The sequence below is a fragment of the Azolla caroliniana genome, unplaced genomic scaffold (genome assembly GCF_043228905.1).
Source record: "Azolla caroliniana isolate FFs.n. ecotype wild unplaced genomic scaffold, voAzoCaro1.0.p SCAF_2, whole genome shotgun sequence".
Classification (NCBI taxonomy): Eukaryota; Viridiplantae; Streptophyta; class Polypodiopsida; order Salviniales; family Salviniaceae; genus Azolla; species Azolla caroliniana.
In genome coordinates, this window is record NW_028230437.1 from 22,562,027 (window position 1) to 22,577,313 (window position 15,287).

Sequence of the window (15,287 nt, forward strand, 5' to 3'; positions counted from 1 at the left end):
AAACTGTGGTGTTTTCCAACCCATAATTGTTTGAATCTTTGATGGATCCATAGAGATGCCATTTGAAGAGATTATGTACTCCAAAAATTCCACTTGACACTGGTCAAAACTACACTTCTCCAAATTTGCATAGAGACCATACTCTCGCAACCGCAACAAAAGTTGGTGAACGTGTATCTCCTACTCCTCTTGAGTTTTTGAGTAGATCAAGATATCATCCAGGTAAACTATGATGAAGATATCAAGCAAGTCCCGAAAAATGTCATTAGCCATATGTTGGAAGCTGGTGCATTCATGAGACCAAATGGCATCACTGTATACTCAAAATGGCCATTGCGAGTGCGGAAAGAAGTCTTCCATTCATCCCTAGGACGATTCGAACAAGGTTGTAGGCACCTCAAATATCTAACTTCGTGAAATATTTTGCTCCACTGAGGCGTTCGAATAGGCTTGAGATCAATGGTAGAGCATATCGGTTTCGAATAGTCACTTTATTCATGCCCCGATAATCCACGACCATACGAAGCGAACCATCTTTCTTCTTAACGAAAAAGATGGGTACACCAACATGAGATCTTGAATGTGGGATAAAACCATTTGTTAGGTTCTCATCGATATATTTTCGAAGAACCTCTAACTCTGTGGGCGAAAGGTTATAAATTGGCCCCCATCGAGGCTCTTTTCCTGGCTGCAAATCAATCGGGCAATCATATGGTCGATGCTCTGGTAGTCTATTAGCCTTCACGTTATCGAACACATCGGAGAATTCTATATAATTCTTTGGTAGTTGGACCCCCAACTCTTGTGGGCTAGATGAAGGAGTTGTTAAAACCACGAACACAAACATGACTTCTTTCCTTCCATCCTCACGTAACTTATGTATAGAGATTGTTGAAATTGTGTGGGATCCTAGATCCTTTGTTGGAGTTTCAAGAGATTCGGACTATACCATGACCATTTCAATAGTTATTCTTATGTGATTAACTACGGGTTAATTAGTACCTAATTATGTGATTAGTTAATAAGCGGAATATTAAATGATATGTGTGTGAGATGAAGAGAGAGAGAGGAAGCTAACACTTATGAACAACACAAGATGGGGGATGATTAACTCTATATTAACTTAGCATTATCATCATCAAATACAAAAATACCTACAATGAGGTATATATAGATCTCATGTGCAAGGGTGCACATGTGTGAGGAGAATATAGGTACAAAGGTGTAAGTTCTATATTAAATGTACTTGGGAGTGGAGGATCTAGAATATCCCACTTAAGTACAAGGTCTTATTTAAGGCGTTATAGTCAACACTTCTAGCTAGATTCTATCTAGGTAACTACGAAGTTACATGGTTGACTAACTAACTAAACTAAGTTGAGCTTGATCTCTCAACACTTTTTCTCCAATCAATAGATGGGTTATGTAACTCAACCAAGGAAGACCTAGAACTAGGGAGTGCTCTGGACCACTAATGATGTTAAATGAGATGACACTTGCCAAATTACCTAGGACTACACGAATTGGTTCAGGCTCTTCGATTATATCACCTGATGTTATAGGGCGACCATCGATGACTCCTACAACTACTGGGTTTCGGAGCTTATTCAAGAGGATGTTTTGGGTCAATGCAAACTCGCGATCCATGAATTTACAAGAATTGGCTCCGGAATATAGGAGGACAAAGGCTAGGAGTCAATGACTTGTAGATGTGCTAAGCTCGACTTGTGCTGAAAAAACTCTACGAACTTGATTTGATGAAATGGAACCACAACTAGGTATTAACTCTACATATCTAGGATGGTCCAACCAAATGGCTCCTATGTTGGCCGAATTTATTCGTTTAACACATCCTCTAATTGGCTCAAGACATCAAATCGATTCTCATGGAATAAGCTATTAGGCTTACTTAAGTTATTAGAAGTGATAGTAGAACTCGAGGTAGGGTTTTCATGTGCACTTACTTGGTATACTTGATGTATGGGTTTATGTGGACAATTGACTGCTAAATGTCCTGGACCACCACAATATATGCATAGGAGGTGTTGCGACTGTTGGAGACAATGTCGTCTGTTGCGGAAGATCAAGAAGCATTCGATTCCTTCCTGTATACCTGCGTATGATAGATTGTATGTCGTTGCAGAGAGAGAGAGAGAGAGGGAGAGAGAGGCACAAAAGAACTTCTTATTTCATAAAGCAATAATACAACATCCAACATCACAAAGAGGTTACAAGGTCACTATATATAGTGACCGACTTAGGGCAACTACCCTTTATGCTAATTACATAAATGGCCAAAACGGGATAGTGTGAATACGTCCATTATACACATGTATTCGACACTCCCCCGTAATGGGCGTATACATGGGTTATCTAAGATTACAGGTATAGACTTAGGTTCTCGGACATATCAGCTTTGTTCGAGTCGGCAGGGTCCGAAGGCAGAAGACCGAACTGGTCGGGTCGGAACAGTTGAAGCCGATCATTAAGGAACTGATGTCGGTTGTCGGGAACCATCCTGTTCTGTGTCCGGCTCTAACCGGACTGGTTTGTCGTTACGCCCATCTGATGCCGAAGAGACCGAAAACGGTCTGCCGAGAGACACTTGGTCATTCCATCTGCGACATTGTCGATTGTGGATATTTTCTCTAGACCGATTTTCCCTGAAATGACGCAGTCCCGAACGAAGTGATATCGAACGTCGATATGTTTGGAGGCGTTGTGGTGAACCGGATTTTTCGACAAGGCAACAGCACCTTGACTGTCGCTGTAGACAACTGGAGCCGAGTCATGGTCGACTTGTCGAAACGTGTGCGCCAGCCGACCGAGCCACAAAGCTTCTTTTGCTGCGTCGGACGCAGCTACATATTCTGCTTCGGTCGTTGAGGTCGCTGTGCATTCCTGAAGTTTCGACTTCCACGAGATTGCTCCATTGCCAAATTTGAAGCAGTATCCGGTTGTTGATTTCCGACTCTCTATACAGCCGGCGAAGTCCGAGTCGGTGTAACCGACTACGCCTGAGGTTCGGTTCGGACCGAAAAGAATGCCGTGGTCTTTTGTGCCAGCCAGATATCTGAACACATGCTTGACTGCGTTCCAATGCGATCGGCCAGGATTGTGCATAAATCTGCTAACGACTCCTACGGCATGAGAGATATCAGGCCGTGTCGCGACCATTAGGTACATAAGGGAGCCGACTGCCGGTGCATACGGTACCGACTTCATATCTTCCCCCTCCGGACCGGATGTTGGGCAGTCTCGCTGAGAGAGCCGAAGATTCATGGGGAGCGGGGTTGAAGCAGATTTGGCTGATTGCATGTTGAAGCGTTCCAAGACACGTCCGATATAGTCGGTCTGAGACAAAAAGAGATGTCGTTTATCGCGATGCCGACTAATTTTCATGCCAAGGATGTGTCGTGCCGGACCGAGGTCCTTCATGGCAAACTTCAACCGCAGTTGCCGAACGAGATCGGCAAGTTCGCCCGCGTGGCGTCCAGAAATTAGCATGTCGTCCACGTAAATGATGAGGAAGATGGGTGATCCATCTTGAGCGGTGTTGGTGAAGAGACAATGGTCCTCATCGCTTTTGGAGAAGCCGATCGATTGGATGAAGTCGTCGAACTTCTTGTACCATTGTCGTGGTGCCTGTTTGAGGCCGTATAGACTCTTCCTGAGTCGGCAGACTAGATGTTCTTGGCCAGTTGCCACGAAGCCTTTTGGCTGCTCCATATAAATTTCCTCCTCAAGATCACCATGGAGGAATGCTGTTTTGACATCTAGCTGGATCAGCTCCAGGTTGTCGGCTGCCACGACGCCGAGTAGAAAACGAAGGGTTGTCATTTTCACCACTGGTGAAAAGATCTCGTCGAAGTCGACGCCATATTCTTGTCGGAAGCCCTTCGCAACTAATCTGGCCTTGTACTTTGGGATGGTCGAATCAGACGTCTCTTTTAGTCGATAAACCCACTTGCAAGGAAGAGCACGTCGGTTCCTAGGTAATTCGACCAGATCCCAAGTCTTGTTTGCCCGGATGGAGTGCATTTCCGACTCCATCGCCAGATGCCAGGTGGCGGAATCGACAGATGTCGATGCTTCTTCGTAAGACGTCGGTTCTCCGGCGTCGGTGAAGAAAATTCCAGGAGAATACCTCTCCGGAGGTTGCGACAGTCTCTCGGATCGTCGAGGTATGATTGGACTGGTCGCATCGGGTATCGAGGTCGGATGGTCCGAAAGCGGATTGTCCTGCTGTGCCGAGTCGGGGTTGTCCGAGTCGGTAGCGTAAGGTTCAGCTACCCGTGAAGCTGACCGTGTGTTAAGGGCGGGGCCTTCTTGAAGGGTCGGTACATCGGAAAATGTTACCCTTCGGACTTCGGTCGGTGTTTCGACTGATGGAGTCATAGCCGACTCGTTGAACACAACGTCCGAACTTCGAACGATTTGTCTGTGTTCGGGGTCCCAGAGTCGGTATCCCATTTCGCCGTCTGATCCATATCCAAGGAAAATGCATTTCCTGGACCGAGGTGCAAGTTTTCGACGATCGTCTTTCGGAATAAGGGCGTACGCCTCGCATCCGAAGATCCTCAGCTTGTCGTAATTCGGCTTACTGCCGATCCATAGTTCCTGAGGAATTTGAAGTCCTAGAGGTCTACTTGGCGACATGTTGATTATGTGTACTGCCGTGAGTAGAGCCTCTGCCCAGAAGCCATCCGACAGTCCGGAGTGTTGGAGCATGGAAACTATCCGTTCTTGGATTGTCCGATTCATGCGTTCGGCAATCCCGTTTTGCTCCGGACTGTGTGGTGCCGTATATGCACGTCGGATGCCGCGTTGTCGGCAGAATTTGACGAATTCTTCAGATTTGAACTCTCCCCCATTGTCTGTCCGAAAGCATTTCAGCTTTCGGTCGGTTTGATTTTCTACCATAGCGAGCCAATCGGTGAAGATCGAGAAGACCCGATCTTTGGTGCGGATTGGATAAGCCCACACCTTTCGAGTCGAATCGTCAATAAAAGTGACGAAGTAAGAGGCACCGCCAAGAGACTGATGCGGCATTGGGCCGCAGACGTCCGAGTGGACTAAATCGAGAGGTCTCGTTTCTCTTGGTGCTGATGTCGGGTGTGATGCGGCTACTTGTTTGCCATACTGGCAATGCTCGCAGAATTGATGGTCGGAGAAGGAGAGTTTGGGGATGTATCCGGCTCTAGATAGATGCGTGATGCCGGCCTTGCTGAGGTGTCCTAATCTTCTGTGCCATAGTGATGACACAGGAATATCCACCAAAAACAGGTTACCCTCTCTGAGTGTAACATGTAACGGATACAGTGAGTGTATCTTGGGTCCTCTAGCGAGCAGGAGGTTCCCCCTGTGGAGTGTCCACCCTCCCGAAGAAAAGCCGGCACGAATGCCGTCTTCATCTAGTTGTCCGACTGAGATCAATGGCCTTGAGAGCTCGGGTACATGTCGGACATTGTGGAGTACAAGTGTAGAGCCACCGGCGAGGTTGAGCTCTACTGTGCCGATTCCGATGATGTCACAGTGTTGCGAGTTACCGACTCGAACTGAGTCGGAGTGACGGATCGTATATTGCCGAAATTGGGATCGATGAGGAGTCACGTGAAATGACGCGCCCGAATCTAAGAGCCATGTGCTCGATTCTTCAGTCGTGAGTAGGACTTCTGATCCGACTGGATTTTCGATTGATAGTATATTCGGGTCGTCCGGTAGTACATCAGCTGAGAAGCTGACGTAATTGATCTCCTCATGCCGGCCACTCTTCTTGTTGTTTTTGTTCTTGAGTGCGCGGCAGTCGGCTTTGATGTGTCCGGGTTTCTTGCAATAGTTGCAGATTCGGTTATCCCGTGACTGGCTCCGTCTTCGCTGATTGTTCGGCGGTCGTGAGGAATCTCTTCCTCGTATGTTCGATCGGTCTGTCGAACCTTGTACTACATAAGCGTCGTCTGTTGAGTCTTTGGCGAAAGACTTTCTCCGAGCTGCTTCGGTCAGGATTGCGCTCGTGACTTCGGAGTATTTAACAGCCGTGGTTGACGCGTTGCACACGGTTGTGACGAAAGTTTCCCATGATGAGGGAAGGCTGCTCATGAGTATCATTGCTCTGAGCTCATCCTCGATTGCCGTCCCCTGTGACGAGATTTGGGAGCTTATGCTTTCGTACTCATTGAGGTGTGCTTGAACCGAATCGGATTCTTTCATCCGCAAGTTGTAGAGGCGCCGGATCAGAAACATCTTCGTTGCGGCGACCTTCTTTTCGTAAGTGTCCGACAGTGTTTTCCACAGTTCGAATGCTGTCGTACACGATTGCACCGTAAAATATACCGATTCCGATAGGTGCATCCGAATCGTGGCGCGGACGATTCTGTCCAGCTTCTGCCACTCGATTGGTTTGTATCCTTCTGGAGGTTCTTCATTTTCGATGGGATCGATTTGCCCCTTGACTATGAGATAGTCCTGCATTTGCTCCTTCCAGAAGTTGAAGTTCGATCCATCGAACTTTCGTAGACTCATCTCTGACGAGCCGGATGTTGATGCCATCAAATTCGGTTTCGGTTGACGAAGCTCGGTTCGGAGTCGACTACGAACCTTGTTGGAGTGCAGCCGGTTGGCTCACCCGATATCGTTCTAGTCGGATTTGAACCCGAGTAGGTTCGGCTTCGGAACTTGCTCGAATTGACTTCGGTAGCTTGAGGGACAGAACCGACTGGTCTTCCCGAATGTTACCGAGTCGGAGTGAGTCCGGTTCACTTCGGATATATATGCCGAATACCGATTATTAAAACCGATTATCTGGACCGATTCTGCTTCGGGTGGCTGCAGCGACGAGAGAGATGGATCCAACTGATCCTCTCGAATGTCGAACAGCCGGATGAAGCACGAATTGGGGTTGTTGTCTTGAGACCGATCTGCACCGAGTGGTTACAACGAGCGGCGATTGATGACCTCTTCGGATGCCGTTTAACCGAATGGAGCACGATCGTGTCAATGTTGCACAAGGGGATTTCACCTCGAGCGGTTACGATCACGGAGGACAGAGTACAACCTGCTGGCTTACTCCAAGCAAAGATGATCTAACGCAATGAGATGCAAACCTGGTTTTTCTTCTTCTTCTCTCTTCTTCGAGTGACGCAGGAAACCGAATGCTGAGACGACGGCCGACAGCGGATTGAAGGACCGACTACTGTGCAGGCTCTGATACCAGATGTTGGAGACAATGTCGTCTGTTGCGGAAGATCAAGAAGCATTCGATTCCTTCCTGTATACCTGCGTATGATAGATTGTATGTCGTTGCAGAGAGAGAGAGAGAGAGGGAGAGAGAGGCACAAAAGAACTTCTTATTTCATAAAGCAATAATACAACATCCAACATCACAAAGAGGTTACAAGGTCACTATATATAGTGACCGACTTAGGGCAACTACCCTTTATGCTAATTACATAAATGGCCAAAACGGGATAGTGTGAATACGTCCATTATACACATGTATTCGACAGCGACTATTGAAGAGTATGCTTGTTCTGGTTGGTGGCGTAACATTTGTTGGCGTTCAGAACGTCGCTCAAATAGGCGATTATCACATCGCACAACTCGACTTATTGCCTCTGTAAGAGACTTCTGATCGTCGTGGAAAGTAAGAAGAAGATTTTTGACAACCTTACGCAATAATTGATCCATTAAGGTTGCCGCATCCCAAGGGATGCTGCATGCCAAGAGACGAAAATCTGCTACGTAAGCTGAAGCGGGGCAATCTCCTTGTCGGAGTCTTCGAATCTTGTTTGTTGCCGTCCTAGTGCTATCGGTGTCTCCAAAACTAGCTTGAAAATCCTTAATGAATGCCTCAAAATCCTCCAACAACAGTGATTTCTTCTTGAGAAGTGGTGCAAACCATGCTAATGTTGTACCGCTTAGCAAGGTTCCTACTAATCCCACACGAGCAATGTCAGTTGGGTACCGATTGGGATGTAACTAAATCACCAAACAGACTTGATTTAGGAAACCTCGAAACAAAGAGCTTGTACCATTAAACTTGGCAGGGAGGCTAATCTTTGGGTCTCTTGGGGAGTTTTGAGCTCTCGTCGCTTGTTCTCGTAACTCTAATATAGTAGCCTCGAGTTGATGAACCCGTTGTGATAAGTTATAATTCCTTATATTGGTGAGCTTTCTCGGTACTCACGTGTTGTAGATTCCCGAGTAACATTTGATTTTCTTTCTCTAATGCCACATACTTAGTTGTGAGCATGTCGAGCTCAGAAAGGATAAGCATACATTCTTGCTTGCTGACGAACTCCATAACTAAGAGGGAAAAAGGAAAGAAGTAAAAAGACGAAAGCTATGTAGGGTTATTGGAAGAGGAAAAAGAAATATTCGGTTCAAATTGTCGTGACTCGTGAGTAGGAGAGAGAGAGAGAGAGAGAGAGAGAGAGAAGGCAGGAAATGGAAATGATATTATATTATGAGAAAACAAGGTTACAAAAAGTAGGCTTAAGGGCTAAATACTCGTGTTGAACTGAATGAGTTGTGATGAATGTATAGACACCTATTTATAGATCCTTATGGAGTATTCTAAAATGTTCTAGAATATTTTAGATATTTATGATAATAAATATAATCATGAAATATTCAAGAATGTTCTAGAATAGTCCAAAGATCTTGTAATCACTAAAAATATAATTATTATAACTACACATCATATATGTTATTACAATGGTTAAAGGTTCAACACATAGGCCAAGAAGTTGTGGGTTCGACTCTTAATAAGCCAAAATGTATGTCTTCATGTCAACTCGTCTCTCCCGATGTTGTATTTCGGCATCTTCTTCTTCCCCTTCTCTTTGCACATTGAACCGTTTCCTCGGCTCCTTGCGCAGGGAGAGAATGACTGAGTCTCTACTACTCGCCGACTCTTTGTTTGATTGGTCGTTTTGACTCAGTCGCTTATTTGGCCCGCTCAGATGAAATGAGATCGGTCTCTCGTCTAGAATACCAAAGTCTTCTTCTTCTTCTTCTGCCTGGATCGTTTCCGGCTCATTGGATTCATCTTCCGGAATCGGGGGTCGGAATCAATAGAGAGTACCAGGATGCGGATTCATCAAACTCGACATCTCGGATTACTCAGACTGTCTTTGTTCGAGGGTTGTGGCACTTATACCCTTTCTACTCATGAGTGTAGCCGACTAGTATGCACTTCTCTGACTTCAGATCCCGCTTTCTCCGCTTCTTATCTGGTACATGCACATAGGCTATGCTACCGAATACCTTAAGGTGCCTTAAAATTTGGTTTTTGCCTGAAATATAGCTTGTGTGCTGACACCTTATCCCTGATCCGGTTTTGGATGTAGACGGCCGTCTGGACCGCCTCAACCTAGTTGAACTTGGGCATGCTCTTCTCCTCTAGCATTGCCCTTCGGTTCTTCCTTTCGGCCACACCGTTTTGTTCCGGTGTGTATCTACAACTAAATTCTCTCTGAATTCCCTTTTGTTACAGATAATTGTTGAATTGGCCAGGAAAATATTATTTTCCACCATTTTACCGTAGACACTTGATCTTCCTTTCCGTTTCCATTTCAACTAAGGTCTGTAGTTTTCGGAAACATTCGAAAACTTCACTTTTCCTCTTAATAAGATAGATCCATGTGTGCCTACTGAAGTCGTTGATGAAGGAGATGAAATATTGACTCCTGCCAAGACTAACGTTCTGTGTCGGTCCCCATACTTATGAATCTATCAAGTTGAGCTTGTTATGGCTCCGGTTTCTTTCGGTGGGGAATGGAAGCCAATGTTGCTTCTCGAGTTAGCAAGCTTCACAAATTTGAGCCTTCCGGCCACTAAGTTTCAGCAATCTGAAAACAACTTGTTTCGATTGTAGGTCTTGAAGCCTCTGATAGTTGACGTGGCTGATCCGCTTGTGCCAGAGATCGATGTCCGATTCGATTTTTTTCCTTTGGCAAACAAGGCGGTGCCGACTTCATTAGTGTCGGGGATGAACATCCTCCCATCCCAGTGCGATAATATGGTCCTCTTCCTCGATGAAGCACCTGAGGTGCGTAAATCGCACTTGCATCCCCTAGTTGCCGATCTGTCCGACCGACACCAGGTTCTTTGTTATTGTCGAGACGTGCAACACGTTCATGAGCTTCCCTCTCTGTTTGACATGGCTTCTCGATCGGGTGAGGAGTGTCGTCTCCGGTTTCGACAACTCCCAGTTGTTCCGGTTTTTCCAGATACGAGAAGCACTCTTCGTGGCTCGTCATATGGTTGGATGTTCCGTAATCAATGTACCACACTTCCTTTGATTCGGAAGTAGTCTTCTTCACCATGTTTGCCTTGTGCTTCATCACGAAACCTGGCCCTTTTCCGGTCTCACTGGTTCTGAACCCTTCTGATCCCTCTGCATAGTGCGAGCTTTGCCGGTTCCCTTATACGGCCTTACCGGATCTGGATTTATCCAGATCGGTGCGCTTCTGCCATCACTTGCTTTTCCAGTGGTCCTTCTTGCCACAATACCAACATTTCGTGTCGGCTTTTGATTGCCAGTTTCCAGCACCGCTTTGACTACCCTTGCTTTTGGAGGGTCCAGAACTGTTGTCGGCCGATGCTATTGCGTGTCGACTCACCTCGTCCTCCACGCCCACGGGGCCGATCCGCCTCCATGTACAACATCTGGTTGAGTGGTCCTCAACCCACTTGTGTGGTTTTATTTTGTTGTCCATAGGCCATAAATATAAATTAGTTAAACGTAATACGCTGGTTGGTAAGGCGAGTAGGTAAGGAAGGTAGAGTTAGGAAAACGCCGAGTTTCGAGCCTCACAGTCAGCCGACCACTCGGCTCTGTATGAAGAAAAAATATATAAACCGAGGTCTGCGTACCTCGGCAAGGGGAGAGATACCTAGATCAATCTGAGCGAGAGTAATATCATAGGAGCAAGCTCTGTACGTACTGTTTCCGGCTGAGGCCGAGTACTGTAATCACTGTAAGCTTTATCATGTGTTGGGAATAAAGGGCCATCGTGCCTTTTATTAGTGCACGAGTGTGAACGCACTTGTAGCCCACTTTTGAGTTGTATATACATAATATCTAAAAACCAAAAAAAGAGGTACACTCTTTTGTACCCAAGATAACGTGCATCTCTCTCTCTCACTCAAACTCTCTCCCTCTCTGTTTTTGACCTAAACCCTAATCCTCGTGTTGCCTTCAAACTGGTATCAGAGCCAAGGTTTAGGGTTTTATGCAGAGAAAAGTTTAGGGTTTCTGCAGGTAGAGTTTAAGGTTTTCTGCAGAGCAGAGATTAGGGTTTTCTACAGAGCAGAGATTAGGGTTTTCTACAGAGCAGAGATTAGGGTTTTTCTGCAGAGCAGAGATTAGGGTTTTTGCAGAGTAGAGTTTAGGGCTTCTGCAAAGCAGGTCACGTTTTCTGCAGTGTAGGTTTGGTCCTCCGTTTAGGCTAAAATCCTGACTAGCAGCAATGAAAGTAGCCACCTTATGCACATCAAGAAGCTTGAGGGTGCACATAACTTTGCGGTTTGGAAAAAGCAGTGCTACAACATCCTGCTGCAAAAGAAGCATGCAAAGCCTATAAAAGTCAAAGGGGTAAAGCCTATAGATATGGACAAAGATGATTGGCAAGAGTTGAATGAGCTTGCACGCTCGACTATTGAGTTGTCGATTTCTGATCTGCCTTGCTTTTTAATATCGAAGGTTTGGACTCCGCCTATTCTATATGGATTAGACTAGAGGAACCGTATACCCAAAAGATGGCAGCTAGCAAAGTTTATTGGCTTAAGAAACTTATGGATTTGCATATGACAGAGGGCACACCCATGTCAACTCACCTGAGTGAGTTCAATTCCATTTTCAGCCAGTTGATTGCCTTGAAATTCATCATTGATGCACCTTGCCAGAAAGTTGGGATAATTTCAGGACTGTTATGAGCAATTCAAATGCGATGCTTCTTTATGCCGATGTAGAGAGTTCTCTACTCATGGAAGAGATGCGTCGGCAAAATAATGCATCCAATAAGTCCTCTAGTGCGTTGCATATGAGGGGTAGGTCACAACAAAGAGACAAATCTAATAGTTATGGCCGTAGTAAATCACGTGGTAAAGATGTAGAATGTCATCACTGTGGCAAAGGGGTCACTTTAAACATGATTGTTTCAAATGGAAGAAAGAGAAAGGAAAGGGCAAGAAGATAGATGATTTCATAGAAGAAAAGAGAGACATTCAGCCGAGGAAAGGCAATACTAAAAGTGAAGAGGTGAATGTAGTCACTCATGATAGTGATAGTGGAAATGATGTACTCTTTGTTTCATCATGCCATAGAGAACATGCTTTACTTGCAGATACAAATGGTGACATGCACACTTGGATACTCGATTCCAGTGCTTCTTTTCACGTCACCCCTCATCGTGAGTGGTTTTCATATTACATAGGGGGTCGACATGGTGTTGTCCATCTTGGGGACAACTATGCATGTGAAATTGCAGGTATTGGCACTGTGCAATTACAGTTTCAGCATGGTTTTGCTTTCACACTTCAGCATGTACGACATGTACCTCAGCTCAAGAAGAGCTTGATTAGCACAGGACAACTAGATGATGATGGATTTCACATAACCTTTGGTGATGGGAAATGGAAGATTTGTAAGGGATCTAGAGTTATTGCCAAGGGTAGTAAAAGTGATACTTTGTATCCTCTCCATGTATCTAGTGTGAGTGACCATGTTGTTGCCATAACCAAGCAGCCTAGTGTTTCTTTGTGGCATGGCCGGTTGGGACACATGAGTGAAACTGGTATGAAAGTACTTTCTCATTTGGGTTACTTGCCGTGTCTTTGTTATGCTGATTTTGAACATTGTGATCATTGCATTTATGGTAAACATGTACAAACATCTCATAAAAAGTCTCTTTCGCTGAAGTCATCCCCGCTTGAGTTAGTACATTCAGATGTATGTCAGATGCTAGGGCTATCATTAGGGGGAAAGAAATACTTAGTCACTTTTGTCGATGATGCTACACGGAAGGTATGGGTTTACCCTATTCGTAGCAAGGATGAAGTGTTCGACAAGTTTCAAACATTTTTGGCATTAGTTGAGAATCAAATTGATAAGACAGTTAAGTGTCTTCGCTCTGACAATGGTGGGGAATATGTGTCCAAGGCTTTTCAAGCATTTTGTGACAACAAAAGGATAAAGAGGGAACTCACTGTCCCTTATAATCCACCCCAAAATGGAGTTGCAGAGCGTATGAATCAGACTATTCAAGTTAAGGTCTGTACTATGTTGTCTCATGCTGCGTTACCCCATGGTTTTTGGGCAGAGGCTGTTATGACAACTATTCACTTGATTAATCGGTCACCTAACAGGTCTTTGGGAGGGGGAATACCCCAAGAAGCGTGGTCGGGCAAGCCACCTTCATATGCTCACTTGAGAGTGTTTGGCCGTGAGGCTTTTGTGCACATTCGTAAAGAACAACGCAACAAACTTGAGCCAAAGTCCTACAAATGTATTTTCCTAGGATACGGTGACGAGGGTGAAATGGGGTATAGATTGTGGGATCCCGAAAAAAGAAAAATAGTATGCAACAATGATGTTATCTTCTGGGAAAATCGCATGCATAAACAAACCGAAAAGACTGAGGAAGTACGTAGGGTTGTATTCCGAGAAGAAATACCTTTTAGACAAGAAAATGTGCCCGTTGTACAGCAACAAAACCTGCTGTAAAATTACCTGCAAATGCAGAAACTGAGGTTGGAAATGATCATCCAGTCTTTGCCAATAATGATGAGCCACGAAATGTGCGGGAACAACTAGAACAACAAGCTGTGAATGCTGATTTGCAGGCTGAAATGCCTGGACTGCAAATTGAAAATGCTGATTTGCAGGCTGAAATGCCTGGACTGCAAATTGAAAATGATGATTTGCAGGCTCAACATCTACCAAACAATGAGCATTGGGTTAGGAGTTTGTCTAGAGTTACTAGATAGCCTGACAGATTTGTTCCTGATGCAAACAATGTGGCTAATTATGTCATGGTAACTGATTGTGACGAACCGACTTGCTTCAAGGAAGCAATGGACAGACAGGACAATAAGAAATGGTATGAAGCCATGTTGTCAGAGATTGAATCTCTTGAGAAAAATGATACTTGGGATTTGGTGCAATTGCCTAAAGGGCAGAAAACACTTCCATGCAAATGGGTTTATAAAATGAAGGTCATTTCTGATTCCTCGCCAAAGTACAAAGCAAGATTGGTTGCAAAAGGATACAAGCAGGAATATGGAGTTGATTTTGATGAGATCTTCTCGCCTGTAGTCAAGATGACTACATTAAGAATCATTTTGGGCTTAGTTGCAACTGAAGATATGGAGCTCATACAGATGGATGTAAACACCGCCTTTTTACATGGCGATATATGCAGCAGCCTGAAGGTTTTGTCACTAAAGGCAAAGAGAGGATGGTTTGTAAGCTCAAAAGGAGTTTGTATGGGTTGAAACAAGCACCAAGAGAATGGTATCATAAATTTGATGCATTTATGCAGTCTCAAGGTTTTCGTAGAAGTCAAGTGGACCATTGCTTGTACACCAAGAAGGCAGGAGATGGCAACTTGATTATCTTGGTTTTGTATGTTGATGATATGTTGATTGCTGGCAAGGATGTTCATGCCTTGAATTCATTGAAGCAAAGCCTTCATGGCAGCTTTGATATGAAGGATCTTGGTGATGCAAATCACATCCTTGGCATGCGAATACTCCGAAACCGATCGAAAGGGGTACTCTTTCTATCTCAGTAGGAGTATATCTCTAAGGTTTTGCAGCGTTTCAATATGGAGGGGGGGAAAACAATTGGGGTTCTATTGCCTCCATATTTGAAACTCAATGCAGAAGACAGCCCTACATCTGATGATGAGAAGGCTGAAATGGCTAAGGTTCCATATGCTTCTGCCATTGGCAGTTTGATATATGCGATGGTTGCTACACGCCCTGATATTGCCTTTGCAGTGGGAGTGGTTAGTAGGTATATGGCAAATCCCGGCAAAAAGCATTGGGAAGTGGTGAAAGGTATTATGAGATACCTCAAAGGCACAAAGGACTTGTGTATTTGCTTTGGAAAGCAAAAGGCATCTGTCATTGGTTTTACGGATGTGGACTATGTTGGTCACACATACTACAAGAAGTCTACTTTTGGGTATGTGTTTACTTTCACAGGAGGAGCGGTCTCTTGGATCTCTAGACTACAGAAGTGTGTTGCATTGTCTACTACAGAGGCAGAGTATGTTGCT